Source organism: Halichoerus grypus, chromosome 3 (genome assembly GCF_964656455.1).
Source record: "Halichoerus grypus chromosome 3, mHalGry1.hap1.1, whole genome shotgun sequence".
Taxonomy (NCBI): Eukaryota; Metazoa; Chordata; class Mammalia; order Carnivora; family Phocidae; genus Halichoerus; species Halichoerus grypus.
Window position 1 is genome coordinate 23704593 of NC_135714.1, and position 8551 is coordinate 23713143.

At 41.2% G+C, this 8551-nt stretch overlaps 1 pseudogene; it reads left to right on the plus strand.

Annotated features, from left to right (window-relative positions):
* Positions 1-5492: 5492 nt before the first annotated feature.
* On the plus strand, positions 5493-7925 carry LOC118522717 (signal recognition particle receptor subunit alpha pseudogene; annotated as a pseudogene).
* Positions 7926-8551: the final 626 nt, after the last annotated feature.

Sequence of the window (8551 nt, forward strand, 5' to 3'; positions counted from 1 at the left end):
TTATTAACTTTCCTTACTACCTAGAGTCCATTGACAAGTCCTTGAAACAGGCAGAGGGACATTCCTCTAGGGACTCAGCTGCCTTGATGTTTACTAAGGGCAAAAGGCAATCCTAGCCTCACTCCCACCCCCCCTACACCAGGATCCTGTAAGTCTACTTTAACATATAAAAATTCCTCTGAAGACTTCCTTTATCTCTAAAACCCCCTAGATACATGTCAGCAATCATCTCCCAAGCATATGGCCCACCGATATACATCTGAAGGGTCTCATGACATTTTATTAGACAGTAATAAATGACCTTTCCCCAATAATAGCAGCCCTCTCAAGGTCCTAGAAACTTGGCTTCCAAAATTCCTTAGAGATTTATGCTATCCCTAACCCCCTCCCAACTTGAAAGTATATAATGGGCCACTCTTCATGACCCCAGTGCAGCTCTTTCTGCCCATGGGTCCTGTCCTCATGCTTTAATAAACTCACCTTTTTGCACCAAAAACATCTCAAGAATTCTTTCATGATCGTTGGCTTTGAACCCTAATGTCTTCTCTACATCATAAACTTTACTATCACTCAATAAACTTGGCTTTGCTGCCCACCACTCTTTGTCTAGACTACCTCTTCATTCTTCGAAGCAGCGTGCCAAGAACAGTGGGCACTGAAGGAAAAGAAATCCTGAAACAGTATGGCCAAACTTTATAAATTATATTGCTAATTAACTTCCAGGACTTACCTGTATGATTATGTGCTGAGGATTCAACATGGTGCCTGCTTGTACACTATGAGGGTTCAGTGATTGGCAGCCATTTTTATCATTATTACTTCCTTTTTCTTGCTCTTATTTTTTTAATCTACATTTTTCAGTATCCCTGTTGAAGTTGTATCCATTTTATATAAAGTAGATTCTCTAAATCTTAATTCTTCTTTTCCAGATTTTCAAATTGTGATGTGTTTGGGGATTAGTGCTCTTCACACCTCTCTCTATGCTCCCTCACTTCCTCCCTCCCTCATTACTTTCAAAAAACCCTTGAAGGAAAGAGGGATTGGTGTGATTATAGAGTGGAAAGGATAGAGGATGAATGGAGATTTCATTATTTTTAATTTTGTTATTTTTCAGGATGGGGGTGTGTAGAGATTTATGAAAGAAAAAGGTGTGGGTAAATGTAGATGTTCACAAAGATGAAGGAAGACATAAAATTGAGGGAGACAATGTCAGATAGCCTCAATGTCCTTGATGATGCAAAGGCAGGGTAGTCATCAAAGAAAGGTAAAAAAAAAAAAAAAGTTGTGTAGGACTCTTGAGAATTTTGAAAATTTTGTACTGTCACCAAGCAGAAAGTACTAAAATGTGACTTCAGGAAAAAATAAATAAATAAATAAATAAATAAATAAATAAATAAGTAAGTAAGTAAGTAAGTAAGTAACTGTGCTGGAGTCTTTGTTGAAGTTTTGAGGTAAAGTGCTTTGCATTAAGACCAATATTTTCATCTGAAAACAGATATGATTTCTGATTTGTGATAACTCAAAATCTAGTCTGGGAAAAGTGTTTAAGGTAGTAAATTCTGATAAATGTCAAGCTATAATGAAGGGTTGCAGGATGAGATGTCCCCAAATGTGCCATTTTGGCATAAAGATTATTTTGAGTTAAAGGTAATAAAAAATGCAGCAGATTCAGGAAAAGCCTTCTGCCTCCCCCATCCTGGCCTAAATTTACATTGGAAAGGAGAGCTTGCAACAGGAAGAGAACTATTAACAGAGACTCCCCTTTAGGGAAGAAACTTATCTATATAATAAAGCAACCTTATTTTTCCCCCAAACAACCCTTTTCACCTTGCTAATGAGCTTTCTCCACTCTGTATCCTCAGACCCTGTCCCTCTCCTTAACTCAGATAAGCTTCATGTTGCCTCACTGTCTTTGAAATCTAGTGTCCATGTGGACTTCCCATACTCTTATACTTATGTCTACTAAATTTGATTTTCTCCTGCTAATCTGTCTCATGTCAATTTGATTCTAAGTCCAGCTAGAAGGACCATAGGTCAGAGGAAAATCTCCCTCCCCAATAGTAACAATAGAAAATATACTAAGGACTTCAAAGAACTAAAATTTTACTTTCTCAAAACACGTAGGCAGATTTCTGAGGCCATGGCATTGTCAGTCTTGGGAAATCAAAAAGTCCAAGAACTGGCTTACGTATTGTGGCCTTTCAAGAGTTTTTACGCATTCAGTTTCGCACAAACTATGCATAGGTATAAAAGTAAACTTGACAAAGTTTGCATTTTGAAAAGTTCAAACTCTGCTAGAAGAAAAGTGACACATATGCAAGCAGCATGATACTAAATTAAAAGTGGTATGTCTTAAAAGATATGTGGACATTCCAACATGGGAAAAGAACTTGTCCCTGAATATATACTACTCTGATTAAAAGATTGTGTCTATGCCACTAAAAGTCAAGTTAATTATCTTGATTATTTTGATGGTCAATTTCAGATTGTTTTTCATTCACCTACCCTTCCTGAATATCAGGAAGTAGTAGAGGATGGTGATTAGGGCTTATATCACAATTCTCTCTCTCTTTTTTTTAAAAAAATTTATTTATTTATTTGACAGAGAGAGAGATAGCGAGAGCAGGATCACAAGCCGGGGGAGTGGGAGAGGGAGAAACAGGCTTCCCGCTGAGCAGGGAGCCCAATGTGGGGCTCGATCCCAGGACCCTGGGATTATGACCTGAGCCGAAGCCAGACGCATAACGACTGAGCCACCCAGGCGCCCCCACAATTCTCTTTAATACCTATAAGCTTTTGGCACGATTCTAAACAAGTATTAACCTCTCTCAGTTTTCTTTTGACAATGTTGAACTTTATCAAAGCCATTATCCTGGAAAACAACAATGTTTGTGAAATCTCCCACACATTTTGTTTTTGTTATTTCATGATACAACAAATGGAAAACACCACCTTTCCTCATATAATTTAGATAGTCTTAATGTCCCATTTGTTTGCTTGTAATAATACCAGACAAAGCAACTCTAAATTTCCAAACTTTGCTTCATAAATGATTAGCTGAACTATTTTGTCCTCACTGATGAATTAGAACAGAATAGTTGTTAATTTTTGGTTAAGATTCTTCCCTTCCCCCTTGCCCTGAACTTTGGCCCACCCTCAGTTTAGGCCAGCATGAACCCCTCTTTAATGGCCTCTCTCTAGATCTCAGAGTAAAAACTTTTTGATCTGCTATCAGATCACTGTCACCTCCATCTGTTTATCCCATTCATTCCACTTATGTACATCCAGATCTTTCTAGCCTTTTTGCTCCTTGCCATCGAAAGGTTCTTTTCTGCCTTTGAGACACTTACAGATCTTTTTGTAGAAGTTATCTCCCTATTGCAATAGTTTCCCTCCCCTTATTTTTATAATCTGTTTAAATAAACCTCTCCTTACATAATTTTACGTTTTAGTTTTGTTTTTCATACTTCTCTAAAAATTTCCACAAAGCTTAATTTTCCCTGAGCTATGCTATCTGGAAAACAGCAAAATGGACAGTTAAGAACCCTCCCCCCCACCTTATTGTGTTCCAAAAGAGCACCCTTGCCCTTTTCAAAGAAAAATTGAACCAGATGGAGTTAAACAGGCAAGGAAGACTTTATTCAAGACTATTGCAACAGGGGAGAGAAACTGATATCAACTCCACTGAAAAGGCAGGAGACATTTTAAGTGCCCAGGGAGCTAGTGGAAAAATATTGGAGGATCTTAGGGAGAGGTTGGCAATGTGATTAGTTGTGTTTGCTAATTGGTGCTTATCTAAGTTGGGATCCTACCCAGACTAGGGATTGGGGGTCCTTTCGTTCTTGATGACTGCTTTTCAAAATCTGGGAGAAGATTTACATCTCAACAGAGAAAAAGAATTTAGAATTGCAAGTTTTCTAAAGTAAATTCTCTAAGAAAAAAGAGGTCAGGGGCCTATAGATAAGGAGCAAATGGTCTAAAGTGTAGCTAAACTGAGAGGAACTTTAAGGCTGTCATGGTACCCTGCATATTCTGAGATGAAAGCCTTCTCTATCTTTCTTCAATGACCCAGAGAAGATGCTTCTTTCTTCCTCGCGTCTGCCATAATAATAAAGGATGACTTCCTTGTTTATCTGCCTCTCTAAAACCCCAGGGCTCTCTTCCTTTCCTTTGAGACTTTCCTCATCAATGAATGTTTTCCCTACCATAGTAGTTTAGATAAAATCCTTTCCTTGTTTTCTGTTGCATTTGGTTTTTCACAAGGTAACATCCTACATCATTTCAAATTTTAAAAAGATTAAATGAGATGATGTAAACATAGCACTTAGCATGATATCTGAAACATAATTCACTTTTAAATAATCAAATCTGCAAGTAAAATTATTGTGAGTACCTAAGAAAAGTTGTCCTTTAAACAAGTGTCTAATTCTATTAAAAAATAGTATCATATCACTTCCCACAATTAGATATAGATGAGATTATGTCTCCCCTTAACCAGGTGATGAACTTAAGTGAAAGCAAGTTTCAATTTGATACCAATGCATTTATAAGCATTCTTAGCAAAGAAGCACAAATCCGTCATTAACCTGTTTTCCCTAAATTGCCCCAGCTCTCTTTCCTCAGGCATTGTGACAATTACCTTGTGAGGAAGTTCACTCTGAGTCAAGAAGAACCATATTCTGATGGCAGGCCAGGCCAATATCTGGTGGGACCAGACAATAGAATCCTCCCTTAGTAACTGGAGGATGATAGACATGAGACCAACCAGAAATTTTGACCTTGAGATTAGTTTAATGAGTTCCAAGCTGCAGGGTCTGCTGCATTCTTATATTCTTTTACACAAGAATAACAAGATCCCTACAGATTTTCTAGGCAAATTTTTTCTTGAATTTATTTCACTAACAAAAAATTATGTATAACATTACTCATGCTAATTACTGAACCCTCTGTGTAGAATTAGATGAAACTATTTAGGTCATTTGCTATAACCTTTAGAGTATTGAGTCCTGATTGGAGCCTTTCAGGTGCTTACCAAAAACCCCTTGGATGTGAATTCCTGATTAAAGCACTTCAAATGTTAACTAACAGCCCTTAGATTGGTACTTAGCTCTAACTTGTATAGCAATACATTCTACTAATCCTAACAAAGCATTGTTAAAGTAAGTAATATATTAGACATCATTAATATTTTATATTTTGTTTTGTTTTATGTAGTGAATAATGAATTTGGACCTACATAAAGCCTTGCATTGGTTCTTACCCACATAGCCTTTTATAGTACACAGTAAATTTTCTTCTGCAGCCCTTTCCAACATTTTGAAGAGATGACTGCTAAGCAGATGGACTTGGAATGTAGAATTTTACTTCACTGAATATTTCATAGGTCAGTCTTATGCTGGTTAGTTTTTAATTTTCATTGATGATATCTACTTATCTTCCTCATTGTTTGAACATATTTTAAGTATATAGGAAATATTTGAAGACTTGATGAAATTGCAGTTGATCTGAGTAAACAAGCTATATTCTGTATTAAAAGAAAGGAAGGAAGGAAGGAAGGAAAGAAAGGAAGGAAGGAAGGAAAGAAAAGAAGGAAGGAAGGAAAAGCAAGGAAGGAATGAAGAAAAAGAAGAAAGAAATAAAAAGAAAGAAAGAAAGAAAGAAAGAAAGAAAGAAAGAAAGAAAGAGAAAGAAAGAAAGAAAGAGAAAGAAAGAAAGAAAGAGAAAGAAGAAAGAAAGAAAGAAAAAGAAAGAAAGAGAAAGAAAGAAAGAAAGAAAGAAAAGAAAAAGAAAGAAAGAAAGAAAGAAAGAAAGAAAGAAAGAAAGAAAGAAAGAAAGAAAGAAAGAAAGAAAGAAAGAAAGAAAAAAGAAACGAAACTAAAATATGGGCGGCTGAGCCAGTTTCCAGGGCCGCTGGTGTGACGTGTCCCGCGCTTGGCTCAGCAGGAAGCGGAGGCGATGGCGGCCTGAGTTCCCGGCGCCGGCCCGGCTCCTCTCCCTCTGCTGGCATGCTCGACTTCTTCACGATTTTCTCCAAGAGCGGGCTTGTGCTCTGGTGCTTCCAGGTCGTGAGCGACTCACGCACCTGGCCCATTAATGTGTTGATTCGTTCTGTGCCGCTGCAGGAAAGGGGAGGTAACAACTCCTTCACCCATGAGCCACTCACACTCAAGTATAAACTAGACAACCAGTTTGAGCTGATGTTCGTGGTTGGTTTTCAGAAGATCCTAACACTGACGTATGCAGACAAATTGATAGATGATGTGCACCAGCTGTTTCGGGACAAGTATCACACAGAGATCCAACAGCAAAGTGCTTTAAGTCTATTGAATGGCACTTTTTATTTCCAAAATTACTTCCTGCGGCTCCTTCATGAAGCAGAGGAGAGCAGTAAGATCCATGCTCCCATTACCATGAAGAAATTTGAAGATTCTGAAAAGGCCAAGAAACCTGTGAGGTCCATGATTGAGACACAGGGTGAAAAGCCCAAGGAAAAAGCAAAGAACAGCAAAAAAAAGGGGGGGGGCAAGAAGGAGAGTTCTGATGGCCCTTTGGCTACCAGCAAAGCAGTTCCTGCGGAAAAGTCAGGTCTCCCAGTGGGGCCTGAGAATGGGGTAGAACTTTCCGAAGAGGAGCTCATACGCAGGAAGCCAGAGAAGTTCATTCAGAAGCATGGGAGAGGTCTGGAGAAGTCCAGCGAGTCCATGAAATCAGATGCTCCAAAGGAGAAGGGCAAAAATGCACCCCGGGTATGGGCACTGAGTGGCTGTGCTAACAAGGAAGTCTTGGATTATAGCACTCCCACCACCAATGGAGCCCCTGAGGTTGCCCCACCTGAGGACATCAACTTGATTCGAACGACTGGGCCTGGAGGGCAGCTTCAGGTTCTGGACTGCAGCAGCTCAGATGATGAAGTGGCTGCTCAAAACACCACCAAACCTAGTGCTACCAAGGGAACTCTGGGTGGCGTGTTTGGGGTGCTGAAGGGCCTTGTGGGGTCCAAGAGCCTGAGTCATGAAGATGTGGAGTTTGTGCTGGATAAGATGCATGATCATCTCATTGCTAAGAGTGTGGAAGCAGACATTGCAGTCCAGCTCTGTGAATCTGAGGCCAACAAGTTGGAAGGGAAGGTGATGGGGACATTCAGCACGGTGACTTCCACGGTAAAGCAAGCCCTACAAGAGTCCCTGGTGCAGACTCTGCAGCCACAGTGTCTTATAGACATGCTCCGGGATATTATGGATGCTCAGCGTCATCAGCGCCCTTATGTTGTCACCTTCTGTGGTGTTAATGGAGTGGGGAAGTCTACTAATCTTGCCAAGATTTCCTTCTAGCTGTGTTAGAGAATGGCTTCAGTGTCCTCATTGCTGCCTGTGACACATTTCGTGCAGGGGCTTGGAGCAGCTGTGTGCACACACCGACGCCTGAGTGCCCTACACCCCCCGGAGAACCACGGCGGCCGCACTATGGTGCAGTTGTTTGAAAAGGGCTACGGCAAGGACGCTGTGGGCATTGCCATGGAAGCGATGGCCTTTGCATGCAACAAAGGCTTTGATGTGGTGCTGGTGGACACAGCTGGCCGAATGCAAGACAATGCCCTTTTGATGACCACCCTGGCTAAGCTCATTACTGTCAACACACCTGACTAGCTGCAGTTTGTGGGGGAGTCCTTAGTAGGCAATGAGGCCGTGGACTAGCTGGTCAAGTTCAACAGAGCTTTGGCTGACCATTCTATGGCTCAAACACACCTGCTCATTGATGGCATTACCCTTACCAAATTTGATACCATTGAAGACAAGGTAGGAGCTGCTATTTCTATGACCTATGTCATAAGCAAATCCACCGTCTTTGTGGGCACTGGCCAGACCTACTGTGACCTACGCAGTTTCAATACCAAGGCTGTGGTGGCTGCCCTCATGAAGGCTTAATATGGCTCTTGCCCAAAACCAAAGCCCCTCTTCCTGTATCAAGAATGTGCTTTAGGGGCGCCTGGGTGGCTCAGTCGTTAAGCGTCTGCCTTCGGCTCAGGTCATGATCCCAGGGTCCTGGGATTGAGCCCTGCATCAGGCTCTCTGCTCGGCCGGGAGCCTGCTTCTCCCTCTCCCACTCCCCCTGCTTGTGTTCCCTCTCTAGCTGTCTCTCTCTCTGTGTGTCAAATAAATAAAATAAAATCTTAAAAAAAAAAAAAAAAGAATGTGCTTTAGAGTATGTGAGCAACTTCTCTTCAGTGTAATACAGAGGCAGAGTGAGGAGAGATCCACGGGCTTGCAGCTCCCCCTGCCCCACTCCCTGGAAGCCCAGCCTCCACCTGCAAGGAGGGCCTAATCATGTTACAGTCCACTGCCCATCACCCCCTTCCCTGACAGTCCTCCCCTTCTACTCAGGCATTCCCTTCACTCCGCCTACACACTCAGTCTCGTTATAGCTTTGACCAATGGTTGGAAGATTCAACACCAGAGCTTTGCTAATTCACATGGTCACAGGGATGTCTGAGCACAATGAGCAGTCAAGAGACTTCCAGAGCCAGCTCTGGCTTCTCCCTTGGATACATAGC